Consider the following 14,301-nt stretch of genomic DNA (forward strand, 5'->3'; position numbering starts at 1 on the left):
AGGCCGTTGCAGATTGGGTCTGGGGCCCGAAACCAGGTGGCAGAGCCCAGCTTGGGGAGAAGATGCGGGGCTGTGCTCAGGGCCCACGGATTCTACCCCAGGAGGAGGGAATGAGACGAGACAGGCACTGAGTGGCCGGGAAGAGAGCAAGCAGGGGAATTTCGGACACAGAAGCTCGGCCACAGACCTGTTGAGAGACCTTGGGCAGGTTTCTTCTCTGAGCCCAGTTTCCTCAGCTGTCAAGGTGCAGGTGCACACACTTGCCTCGTAGAAGTTATGCTGGGACTGGCCCACTCCAGGCGACCAGAGGCTGTCCTTCCTAGGACTCCCTGTCCCCACCCCCACTGCCCCTCTGCTGCTGTCCCCTTCCCCTTCTGCCACCTTCTTTCTCTCCCTCTTTCTCCTTCATGGTCAGAGGCCTCAGAGTGGTCAGAGAGAGGAGACCAAGTGTCCAGTGGCACTCGGAGGTCCCAGCGACACCTTGCACTGGTCGGAACAACCCCCATGGGAAAGGCTGACTGAGCCAGGCCCCAGTCAGTCAGGGAACACATGCCTGTGACCTACCCAGACACCCTCCGTCATAGGTACCCGCCCGCCACCGTGCCTCATCGTCTGGACTTCCACCCCGGGAGTTCCAGCTGTGGTCTGGAGAAACAGCCTACTGCAAAGAGACCATGACCATGGTCACTGTCAGCTAAAGGGGAGACTGCAGGCTGCCCTTCTCCCTCCCCGCTTCCCCCCCACTTCTCCAACAACCTCCCCCCACCTGGGGATGGAGCCCAGGGATCTCTGCCACAATCGGCTGCCTGGCTTTCTGTGTGTACGGGATTGAGGCTGCCTAATTGACAGGTAGTAAACGTGGATAAAGACTCAAGGGCAGGGACACCTGGGTGGCTCAGTGGGTTAAAGCCTCTGCCTTTGGCTCAGGTCATGATCTCAGGGTCCTGGGATCAAGCCCCCCATCGGGCTCTCTGCTCAGCAGGGAGCCTGCTTCCCCCCCCCCCAAACACCTGCCTCTCTGCCTACTTGTGATCTCTGTCTGATAAATAAAATCTTTAAAAAAAAAAAAAAAAGACTCAAGGGCAGAGAAGAAGGGGGGTGGTTGGGCTGAGGCAGGCCAGGCCCTTGGGGCAATGCAGGGGTGGTGGGGGAGGTTTGAGGGTCTGGGGAGAAAACCAGATGGCTCCCTGCCATGTCCCCATCTGAGCCTCGGCTAACTCCAAGCTGAGTGAGCATGGCCTTGTGGACAAAGGCTAATGGGCCCAGGAAGGGAGCCATGGGGAATACGGCCTGGGAGAAAAGTGGAAGCAAGGGGATCACCTTCTGTGTGAGGCAGGCAGCTCGGGCCTCCCCTCCTAGGCACCCCTTCCCCCTTCTCGGTGTGGGGATCTTGTGCCATCTCCACACGGCCCCTCCGCTCACCTGCTCCCATGACACCAGCCAGGCCAGCGTGTGGGTCTCCCAGGCAGGCCGGTGTGGGACACCCATGCTGTGAGTGTGGATGTTTCTAGGAAGGGGTAGAGTCTCTTAGCCCTGCTGAGGGGAGTGCACAGGGAAAGGCCCCAGGCTGCTTGGGAGATCCAGGCTCAGTCACCAGCCCAGTGACAGCCCCTTTCCCCAGCATGGCCCCAAGTCCAGAGGATCTAGGCTTCTGGCCAAGGATGGGGTTCTGAATGAGGGGAGCTGCCTGCTCTCCACCTGGGCCCATGTGCCAGCCTCACTCCAAACAGGGCTGGCTGGGTCATGGTCTCCATTCAACACACTTGTTTCCAAGACTTCATGGGCCTCCCCACCCCCCACCCCCGCCCCAGGAAGAAAGTAGATCAGAGACATCCCAGCTCCTGTCACCAAGGGTCTTGCTCCTCAGAGAGGCCTTGTAGCCCTCAGCCTGACTGACCCACCTGAGCTCTAGGCTACCGGCCAAGCCAAGCCTCCCGCTCACTTTCCCTCTCTCCTCCCTCCCTCCCTCCCTCCCAGGCTTCACTGCAGCGCTAAGTCCTTCGCGGGAGAGCAGGCCGACCTGGGGGCAAATGTTATCCCTCTGGTAGGACTTTGGGCAAACCTCCTAACTCCCTCTGAGCCTCAGGTGGCAAACCTGGAACTGGAAAAGCTCCTTGCAGAGTTGTGAGAATTTAAAAAGATGAGATCTCTAGGGCAGCCTGCCATCACAGAGGCCACACGGCTGTCACATCCCACTGCTGTCCCCTCCTCAGTCTCTCCCACTGTGGGCCCCCTTGTGACGCCCACCCTCCCGGCTCTAGTCTCAGCTCCTCAATTCTCAACCACATTCATTCAAACACCCTTGCTGGGCTGGCTGCTCCCGGCCCAGCCTCTCAGTCCCGCCTCACCCTGAGGAAAAGGGAGCCCTTCAACATGCTCACCGTGGTCCCCTCCCGCCCAGCCTAGAGTCTGTGACTTCAAGGAAGGATGGAACTTCCTTCCCGCACAAGAAGCCCCCGGGGGGGGGGGGGTAAGCCGGTGGCCCCTTGGGATCCTGGCTTTATTTCCATGCCTCACCTTCTCCCCTCACTCTGGCCGCGTGCCCCGGCACATGCTCTGTCTCCAAGGGCATGTCGTTCCCTGGCTCTTCTAAGAGCCAAGCCTTCACCCTTCTCATGGGGAAGGACAAGAGGCCCGTCTGCGTGCCTGACACCGTGCTGCGTGGTGTCCTTGCCTTCTGTCATGAGGCAGCTACTGTTCTCAGTTCCTGCCTCGTGGGTAATAGAGCCAAAGTTTCAGGGGGTCAGTGGTGTCCCCAAAGTCACACTCTGCTGTTACAACTGTCTCCTAGCCCAAACCCTTCCTCCTCCATGAAGCCGTCCCTCGCTCCAAGGACAAAGGCTGGATCTGGCCTGCTGTTTGGGGGGATGGATTGTAGGGATGAGTCTCAAAAAAGCAAAAACTTTCTGTTCGGAGGAAAGCACATGATCAATCCAGCAAACATGGATTCAGCGTTTCTATATTTGAGGGACAGGTCTGGGGTTAAAAACCCAATTGATGAACAAAAGTAAAGGATGGCCAAGATGTGGAGAAACTGGAAGATCCTTACTTGGCTAATGGGAGCGTAAAATGGTACAACCACTTTGGAGCAGTTCGGCAGTTCTTCAAAGAAGTTAAACATAAAGTTACCCCCTGATCCAGCAGCTTCACTAGGAGGCATAGACCCCAAAGAACTGAAAAGATACGTTCACATAAAAACGTACACAGAAACGTTCACACCAATATTATTCATAACAGGCAGAGTGGAAACAGTACAAGTGTCCACCAACTGACGGATGTAGAAACAAATGTGGCATCATCCACACCGTGGAATGTCATTCAGCAGCAGCAAAGAAGCCCTGATACATGACATTGTAAGTGAAAGAAGCCACTCATTTGTACAATTCCACTTACCTGAAATGTCCAGAGTTAAAAAAAAGTAAAATCCATTCAGAATGGAAATTGGGTTTCTAGGAGCGAGGGACTACGATGACTGCTCAGGGCCATGGGCTTTCTTTTCGGGGTGATGAGAATTTTCTAAAATTGGACGGTGATGATGATTGCAGGACTCTGTAAATACACTAAAAACCTGAATAGTCACCTTAAAAGGATGAATTTTATGGTATGTGAATTATATCTTAATAAAGCTGTCTTTTAAAAAAGAACAAGACACAACCTAATGGCCCAGCAGTAGAGGACTGGCAGAGAGCACGGTGATGCGGCTGTCGTGGGCTCTGCAGCGATCTTCAGTGACACACAATGTTGAGATGAAAATACCTTAAGGCATATTGAGCAGACATATAGGGAGTTATGGAACTCGAAGTAGAATAGCTTCCACTCTAAGTAAATGTGTTGTGTGGGGGGTGCGTTTGTGTCTGCACAGGAAAACAGATCACCAAAATGTTTCATCGTGGATACATTTTATCTTTGGGGGGTATGGGGAAGGGGGACTCTCTAAATTTTCTATTTCCAAATGGTAAGCATATATTAGTTGTGTAATTCCTAAAATAAGTGATTCCGTGATTCACCCATGCCCCTCCAAGGGCTCACAATCTAGCAAGGGAAGATGTATAATTATAGCAGCAAACGGAGGCTGAGATTGGGCGATGGTGAAGTCTCGCTGGGGCCCCCCAGGGAGGTCTCCTGGAGGGGCTGGAGTTTGAAATGATGGCCGGAAGAGCATTTGGGAGGTAAACCAGAAAAATGGGCCAATGACCCTTGGTTTTCCAAGGGTCATTGGATGGAGAGAGGCAAAAGGCCTTTCTCATAAAGTATCCCCAAAGATCCTGTGTCCTGTGATTCCGTCCTCCACCCATACTCGCTGAGTACGTCCGGAGAGCAATTATGCCTTCCAGAGCCCCACAGCCATGGGTGCATGTGTGGGTACATGTGTCAAAAGCCATAACCAAGATTCGTACAGGTTGACCCTGGCAGTGTTTGATAGAGTTTGGACCAGAGTTCCCTGGGGCTGCCACCCTGCTGGATGGGAGGGGAGTCCCACCTCCCCAGCAAGATGGATGAAGAGAGGCGGGACGTCAACCCTCAGTACCCACTGTTTCACACCTGCCATCTTCTCTCGGGCTTTTTAAAATGCTATTTCCTCTCAAGCCGGGGGAGTGCCCACGGGCCGTGCACAGAAGTCAGAGGCTGTGAAGTAAAGCAATCTTCAAGATCAACAGGAAGCAGAGAGAGAAACCACGAGGGGAGCGATGTGGGGAGGGCATGGGTTGGGTTTGGTCTTATTTTTAGTGGTCTTGGTGGTGATGGTGGTGGGGAATTGAGGCCAGAAGCAGGAAGCTGGGTTTCCCAGCCTCAGCTTTTGATGGTTTCCGGGTCCGCTTGGGCCTGCAAAGAAGGGACCCCCGCTCTGGGATGAACCAGCTCTTTTAAGGTGCCTTTGTCTTTGAGGGGCTGTTAATATGTTCTTGTGAAACTGCTGTTCCTGCAAGGGGTCCCTCAAAGCACGAGGAGAGCCGAGCAGGTTCATCAGAACCTGGGCATCGCCCTAAACCATAGCATTGGGAATGAGCCCCAACACACACACAAGGGGTGTTCCCGCGCAGCGAGGGGAAGATCTCAGTCATCGGAGTCTCCAAGGGACCCATGATCTGCCTCAAGAATCACTAGTAGGAGGAAAAGAGCACCGGACTGGGAGTCAAAAACAAAGTTGGAGTTGCCTTGCAACACATATACTGTATGATTTGGGGCAAGTTCTTTAATGTCCCTGGCCCTGGTTTTCTCATCTGGAAATAATATCCAAATGAGCTATAGCAGCTGAAAGCACCTACTCCTGACTCTTAGGTGCCAAACAGTATTTGCTGTGCGTGAGTCTCCCGCTGGGGAGGAGGCACTCGGGGGCAAACAAGGCAAGCATGAGTGCGGCAGGAAGTCATCAGGGCAGCTGCAGGGCTTAGAAAGTGTGCTACTGACACAAAGAACCACTTCTGTTTCCTCTATTTGTCCCCCTCCTGCCTCCCCCACCGATATTTTACCCAGAACCTCTCTATACCCCACCCCCACCCCCACCCCCACCCCCAAGCATCTTGCTCCTTCCTTGCAGCCTGGCTAGCTCCCGTCTATAGTGATGTGTGCTGACTCCTCCCCAGCCCTGTGAGTACGTCCAGGCTAGAGGAGTGGCCGGGGAGGAGAACAGGCAGAGCCCACAGACCTAGCTTGAAGCCTGGCTCTCGGGGCTGTGAGATCTTGCGTGACTGCATCCCTCTGGGCTTCAGTGCGGTCATCTGCGAAGGCGGAATCGCTGAGGGCCTTCCGCACTGGATCTTATTTTGAGGCTGAAAGGAGGAGTTGCATGTAAAGAATCGGAGCGAGGTGAGTTCTCGGTGAGTCTTGGCTGGTGTCCGCTTTGCCCCGGCCCGGGGATGCCGCGCTGCGTAGGGCCCCGGGTCCGAAATTCAGCCGGGTCTGAGTCCTGCCCTTCCCACGCGCTGCATTTCCACAGGGCACCCCAACAGCTGGCTTCTCGCAAAGGGGAGCGCAGTACTCGAAATGCCCTTCCTCGATTACTGGGTCCCAAACGGCAGGATCACCTGGGGATGGGACGCTGGGCCCGCATCTTACCACACCGAACTGAGCGTGGCGCCTGGGAATCTGCACTTTTAAAGATTTTTTATTTATTTATTTATTTATTTTTATTTACTTGACAGAGAGAGAGATCACAAGTAGGCAGAGAGGCAGGCAGAGAGAGAGGAGGAAGCAGGCTCCCCGCGGAGCAGAGAGCCCGATGCGGGGCTCGATCCCAGGACCCCGAGACCATGACCTGAGCCGAAGGCAGCGGCTTAATCCACTGAGCCACCCAGGCGCCCCGAATCTGCACTTTTAAAACCCTCTGCAGGTGCGGCACCTGGGTGGCTCAGTCAAGCGTGGGAACTCTTGATTTCGGTTCAGGCCACGATCTCAGGGGCTTGAGATTGAGCCTCAGGTTGGACTCCTCGCTCAGCGGGGAGCCTGCTGGAGCTTCTCTCTCTGTCCCCACCGCCCCTCGCTGGCGCACGCGCACTCTTCCTCTCGCGCTAAAATACACATACATGCATACATAATAAAACACTGCAGGTGACTCAGATACCACCAGGAAATCACTATTTAGAGGAAAACAGCCTCTTTCTTTTTTTTAAGACTTCATTTATTTCAGGATGCCTGGGTGGCTCAGTGGATTAAGCCTCTGCCTTTGGCTCAGGTCATGATCTCAGGGTCCTGGGATCAAGCCCCAAAGTCGGGCTCTCTGCTTGGCAGGGAGCCTGCTGTCCCCTCCTCGCCACTCCCCACCTGCCTCTCTGCCTACTTGTGATCTCTCTGTCAAATAAATAAATAAATACATTTTTTAAAAAGACTTTATTTATTCGAGAGTGAGAGAGAGCACAAGCAGGGGGACGGGCAGAGGGAGAAGTGGGCTCCCCTCTGAGCAGGGAGCCCGATGTGATGGGGGGCTCGATCCCCCAGAACTCTGAACTCCGGGATCATGACCTGAACCAAAGGCAGCCGCTTAACAGACTGAACCCCACAGCCTTCTCTTCTGTTGAAGCTCCTGGTTAGTAAGCTTGTGTGATTGGTCAGATGAAGTGTGTGATGCGATGTCAGATCACATCCTTGATAATGACATGTGTTTGTTTTTTCATTCATTCAGAAAGTGTTCATTGAGTGCCTCCTGTGTAGAATAGTAGTTAAAAGTTCAGGCTCTGGAACACTTCACACACCTTGAGATGATTACAGACAGAAAGACAATAATAGGTGTTGGTGAGGGTGTGGAGACACTGGACCCCTCGTGCCTTGCCGGCTGGAGTGGAACAGGGTACAGTCACTGTGGAAAATAGCCTGCCAGGTCCTCCAGAAGTTAAACGCAGAGCTACCCTATGACCCAGCAATGCCACTCCTAAGTGTAGACCCTCGGCAAAGGAAAGCCTAAGAAATCCGTGGAGACGGAAAGTAGGCTATTGGTTGCCAGAGCACTGGGGGAAGGGAGGAACGGAGAGCCCCTGTTCCCAGATATGGAGCTTCTTTTCAGGGTGATAAAAACATTCTAGATGTCGATAATGGTGAGCGATGCACAACCTTTTCAATACACTATAAACCACTGAGTTGTACCTTTTCCATCGGTGAATTTTATCTCAATTTTAATGGAAAAATATGTATGTGGCTCAAGTCTTAAGGCCTATTTTTTAATAGACTGTATTTTTTAGTGCAGTTTTAGGTTCACAACAGAGCTGAATGGACGGGACAGGCTTCCCGTAGAGCCGCTGTCTCCACCCACACACAGCCTCAGCCACTACGGACAGGGACAGCACGTGCCAGAGTGGAGGACTCGTTACGATGGATGAACCCACACTGACAAATCATCATGATGACCTGCAGTCCTTGGTTTATGTCAGATTTTGTTCACGCTTGGTGTTGTACATTCTACTGCCTGGGACAGATGGAGAGTGACATCTAGCCACTATTGCAATGTCGCACAGAGTAATTTCACTGCTTGAAAAATCTTCCGTGCTCTGCCCATTCATCCCTTCCTTTCCCCCAACCCCCCGAGTGACTACGCTTTTTACTGTCCCCACAGTTTTTCTTTTCCAGAATGTCGATAGTTGAAATCCGACAATATACAGGCTTTTCAAATCAGCTTCTTTCACTGTGTAATATGCATTTCAGTTTCTTTCATGTCTTTTCATGGCCTGATAGTTCATTTCTTTTTAGCATCGAATTTTATTCCAGTACCTGGATTACCACAGTTCATGAATCCATTCACCGACTAAAGAACATCTTGGTTGCTGCCGAGCTTTGGCAATTATGAATAAAGCTCCTATGAACATCCATGTGAGGGTTTTTTTTTTTAATGAACATATATTTTTTCAGCTCACTTGGGTAAATATCGAGGAGCCTGGTTAGAGTATGTTTAGTCTTTTTCTTTTTTTTAAAGATTTTATTTATTTATTTGTCAGAGAGAGAGAGAGCACAAGCAGGCAGAGGCGGAGAGAGAAGCAGGCACCCTGCCCGGCAAGGAGCCTGATGCGGGACTGGATCCCAGGACGCTGGGATCATGACCTGAGCCAAAGGCAGGGGCTTAACCGACTGAGCCATCCAGGCATCCCTAGAGTATGTTTAGTCTTGTGAGAAACCGCCAAACTGCCTTCCGAAATGGTGGTAGCATTTCTCATTCCCACCAGCAGTGAATGAGAGTTCCTGTGGCTCCATGTCCTCGCCAGCATTTGGCACCATCGGTGTTCTGGATTTTCACGATGTTAGTACGTGTGTCATGGTGCGCTGTTGTTGTCTTGTGGCATGCTATTTCCATCGAACGTTCTAGAAGCTGGCTTACAGCGTTGGGTGAGACCCGCTGACTCCCAGCCCATGTGGAGATCCTATTTTTGCAGAAGGAGATAATAGAAGCAAGCCACACCGCCCAGTTGGCTTCTCCAAGATGGAAGACCCAGTCCTAAATGAGAAGTGTCTCCAGAATGGAGACAAGACAAGGGAGCCAGAACGGTTTAGTGCTGTCCTTCCCTGCCTCAGGAGGACTGGCCGAGAGCACAGACTAGAGTCATAGAGAGTAAGAAGCTAGAGTGTCCCCACACCTCGTGCTCCCGCTCCTGATCTTAAGACACGGAAACACCTGGATCTTCCCTAAGGTGACAGAGCCGGTGGAAGGCAGGGCAGAACCATACCCGTGTTTCCCGAGGCCGGGGCCAATTCATGAAGCTGGCTGGATCAAGCTTCCAATGAGAAAGGGAAGCCCCACATCTCTTCCTGGGATCCCTGCCCCAGAGCAGAGCCACCAGGCCGCCTCTAACATCACGGAAAGCAGTGTCAAGCCTTCACCCAAAGGTTCCACACCCGGGACTTTATCCCCCTCACCCACACTCACGTGTGCACGATTATCCACTGCAACATCATGTTAATAGAAAGCACTGAAAGTAATTCATGCCATCGGTGGGAGGCTAGTTAAATACATTACGATGCAGCCATAAAGGGCCATAATACACATATAGCCATAAAAAAGAGTAAGAAAGCATGTGTAGTAGTGGAGAACACTTTCCAAAATCCGTCATTAAGTTCAAAAGTAAGGAGCAGACCATGTGTGCAGGATGTTAATTTGCGTTTAACATGTAATGCGCAGGGCGTGTGGGTGGCTCAGTCGGTTGAGCATCTGCCTCCAGCTCAGGTCCTAATCCCAGGGTCCTGGGATCGAGCCCAGCGATGCTGGCTTCTCCCTCTCCCTCTGCCTGCCGCTCCCCCTGCTTGTGCATTCCCTCTTGCTGTCTTTCTCTCTGTGTGTCATATAAATAAATAAAATCTTAAAAAAAATTTCTTGGGGCACCTGGGTGGCTCAGTGAGTTAAAGCCTCTGCCTTAGGCTCAGGTCATGATCTCGAGGTCCTGGGATCAAGCCCCGCATGGGGCTCTCTGCTCAGCAGGGAGCCTGCTTCCCTTCCTTTCTCTCTCTGCCTGCCTCTCTGCCTACTTGGGATCTCTGTCAAATAAATAAAATTTTAAAAAAATTTCTTAAACATCTAATGTGTATATGGGGTATAATACATATCTTTCTTTTTTAAAAATATATTAATTTATTTTTTAAAAGAGAGAGAGAGCTCTCACATGAGTGGGGGCAGGGGTGAGGGAGAGGTGCAGAGGGAGAGGGGTAGAGAGAAGCCTCAAGTGCTCTGTGCTGAATACAGAGAGACTGACATGGGGCTCGACCCCAGGACTCTGAGATCATGACTTGAGCCTAATCCAAGAGTCAGTCACTTAACACACTGAGACCCCCAGCGCCCCTATATATCTTTCTTTGTAGATAGATGGGCAGATACTAGAAACCGGTCAGTTGGTTGGGTCTAGGGAGGAAATGGGGGATTAGACAACAGGGACAAAGAAGTTTCTTCATTTTTTAGGAGAAAAAAAATTTTATTATATATCTCTGTGTTTCTTTTGTATCCAAAGAAACACATGATATATTCCAAAATAATAAACAAACAGCAGAGCTGTTTCACAAATCTGAGCTCTCCTTCCTCAGCCAAGGTTGACCTGAACCATAGCAGGAGCTAGAAGTCAGGTGCGTAGGTGGCCATTCTGTGTGCACAAGGGCTGGTGAGGTGCTTAACCCCTGTTCAGGAGGGCAGGGGAGGGGATGACAAGGCCCCCATCTCCTTCTTGCCTCCAGGGAGGTTGAAGAGCTAATAAGCCTTTGGGCTGAGCTTTGAATTCTTGGACACTCAGCACTCTTCCATAGCCCCTGCAATGCATGTTGGGGTGGACAGATTTTCTCAGTCCTTCTGGAAAGTAGCCCTTCAGGATCATGGGACTGCCCGAGGGCTCCCCGATCTGATTGAGAGTCAGGAGGCCTGGCTCTGGCCCAGCTCTGGCCCTGACCCCATTTCGGGAATCAGACAAGTGGGTGAACTGTGTTCCAACAGCACTCCCGTAACACCTGTCTTGCGGGCCTCACAGGGACAGGGTAAAGGCCTTCACAGAGGAGAATGTGAAGCAGACAGGCCCTCCCTGACTGATTTCTAGAGAGCACCAGTGTTCCCATAAAGGAATAAGTGGCTCTGTCATCAAAAAAAGTCTGGGAAAAGCTAGATAAACAGAGTTAAGCTGGTCCTTCACTGCAGACCTTCTCAGAGCCTTCAACAGGCGAAGTGCTTTGTGGCCTATCAGGTGTGGCTACACTGTGTATCATTTCCCAAACTTGTCTGACTGTAGAACCATTCTGGAGGAAAGCATCTGTTAAAAATCTCTCAGAATAAAGATAATCCATGGAACAACGGTTTGAGAAATGCCAATTAGATGAATGTAGGGTAAACACAAAACATTATGCAAAGGCCCAACTGTAGAGATAGTGACTGCGGTATAAATTTCTGTCATTAACACCTCCTACTCAGTTTCCCTGGCCCTTCTCGCGGTGCTCGGTGTTTTTTAAACTGGGGATCATAAACCATTAGTGGTTAGTGAAATCCACTGAGCTGGGCACAAGCAGTTTTAAAACAAATGAATTTGGGTAGAATGGAAAACAACAGCATGGACTGCACTTAACGTGGGTAAGTATTGTTTCCTGAAACATACACGCAGGGCTGTGCTGGGTGGTGACAGAAAATGTATTTCTTACATTTGGAAAACACTGCTGGCGAGTCCCCTTCCCGACGGAAGGGCAACTACGAGGGAGGGTTCACCCTCGTCTTCTGACTGAACCCGTGTGACTCTCTGGTGAGGGCTTTGGGGACAGAGGCCTCTCCCCGGCCGGGTGATTGTGGGATAGATTCTAGGATTAGTGGCGTCACCTTGCTGGACCCAGAGAACGACAGAGGCCCCCTTTGTTATTCACCATGTTCCAGAAATGCAACTGATCTTTCATTCCTTTTTCAAATGCTGCTTATCCTTCCCAATCAGAAAGCACCTCCCTGCCTGAGAAAACAGGCTGGCCGAGGTGCGAGCTTCTTGGCTCCCCCCAGACAAACGTTCACAACGCAGCTTAAACACTGAGATTCATTCTGACCTGCTCTCGGCTGGATTTTTCTATGTGTTAAAATGCTGTGCCTCGACCTAAGTCATTTCCACATTCTGATTCTAAATTCTCTGTGACAGGTGAGTACTGTGTCCAACTTTGGGGAGTTTGACATCGACCATTTAGAGAAAAATCCCGTGGATCTTTATTTATTCCTCAGTGAAGGGGTGTTTCGTCAAAGCCCCACTCAGCCAGTGACCAGCTGTGTGACTGGGCGGGTGACGTGCTCCCTCCGTGCCTCTGTCTGCTGACCTGTCCAATGGGAGTAATAAACTCTGCCTCAAAGGGAAGTTGTGGGGAATAAATAGGACCGTCTCTATTACATGCTTATCACAGGAAGAGCTCAGTTAAGAACGAATTTAGTCACCCCTCCTCCTACGGCTTCTTGAAGTGGGATTCTTCTGTTTCCTTGAAGCTGGAGGTGATCTGGCCCAGTCCTCTACGTCTTTCGGTGGGCCTTTCAGGGTTTGTAAAAGAGCCCAGCGTATTCAGAAGTGGGTTCCCAAACCTCCAGACCTCCCAGCTGTCCTTCACCTCCTGCCTACTGGAGGGAGTCCAGAGTCCTAACGATTCTTCTGTGGGCTCTTCTGGGCCTCGGGGGAGCTCTCTGGGCCTTCTGAAGGTGACCTCAACCCGCGTGCCCCACAGGGTCTGCCCCCTGAAAGTGAAACCCCCTCCTCCATCGCTAGCAAGCTGTGGGCTCATCACCCTACCTGGCAGCTTCCCCTCCAGGCCTCTCTGTGTCCCCAACGGTCATTTGCTGTGGTCTCTCACTCAGAATTACCTCCCTCGGGTGCCTGGGTGGCTCAGTGGGTTAAGCCTCTGCCTTTGGCTCGGGTCATGATCTCAGGTTCCTGGGATCAAGTCCCCGCCTTAGGCTCTCTGTTCAGCAGGGAGCCTGCTTCCCCTCTCTCTCTGCCTGTCTCTATGCCTACTTGTGATCTCTCCCTCTCTGTCAAATAAATAAATAAAATCTTAAAAAAAAAAAAAAAAACCACCTCCCTCCCCAGTACCCTTCCTTCCTGCTTCACACCCTGGGCTGTGCTCTGGCTCCCACAGCCCCCTGGGTTCAATGCCCAAGGTTCGCTGACATTTCTCGCTGACTTGTCCACCTGTTCAACTAGACTCTGGGTCTCTGGAGGCCAGGAACTATGTCTTGCCCTAACAAATTCAGTCTTGTATCCCCCGGCAGTTCTCATAGCTCAGAGCAGAGACTAGGAAGGAGGCTGGGTAAAGGCCGGTGAGTGGAGGCGGGGGAGAGAGGAAGGACGGGCCACCGCTAAGAATCAGGGCGCGGCAGATGCAAAGAATTTCCGGGAACTACCTCTCCCTTCTTTCTGCTCAGCTCACCAATCCCCAGCCCCAGCCCGGTGTCTCCAGGATTCTGCACGAAGGCCATTGCCCTGAGCGTGAGTGGAATTAACCAAGAGTCCTCGTCTTGATTACAGCTGCCAGTAGGGCGGATAATGTGGACTCTGACCTTGGTCAGTCTGTGTCAATGGGCCTTTATTAAACACTTGAGGCCTGTATTAAAAACACATCGGACAAACTTAATCAGAATCCTTGGGGTACAGCCCAGGGATCTGCTCCTGAACAGGTGATCCTGACGTAAACGAAAATTTCAGACACCTGTGACCCAGCTGTAGCACGTCCTTCACTTACCCCACTCACAGATTCCCTCCTGGACTAGACCCCTGGCCCACCCCCTACCAGAGAGGCAAATGCCGGCCGTAACTTTGGTGCATGGGGGCAGGTGGGAGATGGGGTTGCCCAATAGCATGGCCACTCAGAAAGCAAGGTGTAGCTGGAACTGTTTCCCCAGCCTTGGGGTGGGCCCCAGAATCTAGAGCAGGTGAAGAAGCAAAAGCAAGGTTCAGAGCAGCCTGACCAAAGGCCCCAGGCCTGCTCTCCCCTCTCCCAGTACCTGTAGTACCTCCCAGTATCCCTCTCCCAGTACCAGAAGATACTGTCCTTCCTGGAAGCATAAAGCCAGATCTTGGCTTTGAGTTTTGATTTTTCTTAAAAAATTGATCCTTAGGGGGGCACCTGGGTGGCTCAGTGGGTTAAAGCCTCTGCCTTCGGCTCGGGTCATGATCCCAGGGTCCTGGGATCGAGCCCCACATCAGGCTCTCTGCTCCGCAGGGAGCCTGCTTCCTCCTCTCTCTCTGCCTGCCTCTCTGCCTAGTTGTGATTTCTCTCTGTCAAATAAATAAAATATTTAAAAAAAAAAATTTGATCCTTAGGTATTGTTAACCTAGAGTTAGACCCCAAAAGAGGATCGCAGGCGAGCCCCAAATCCCCTGATAGAGTGCATGGTCATAT

The sequence above is a fragment of the Meles meles genome, chromosome 13, assembly GCF_922984935.1.
Source record: "Meles meles chromosome 13, mMelMel3.1 paternal haplotype, whole genome shotgun sequence".
NCBI classification, from domain to species: domain Eukaryota; kingdom Metazoa; phylum Chordata; class Mammalia; order Carnivora; family Mustelidae; genus Meles; species Meles meles.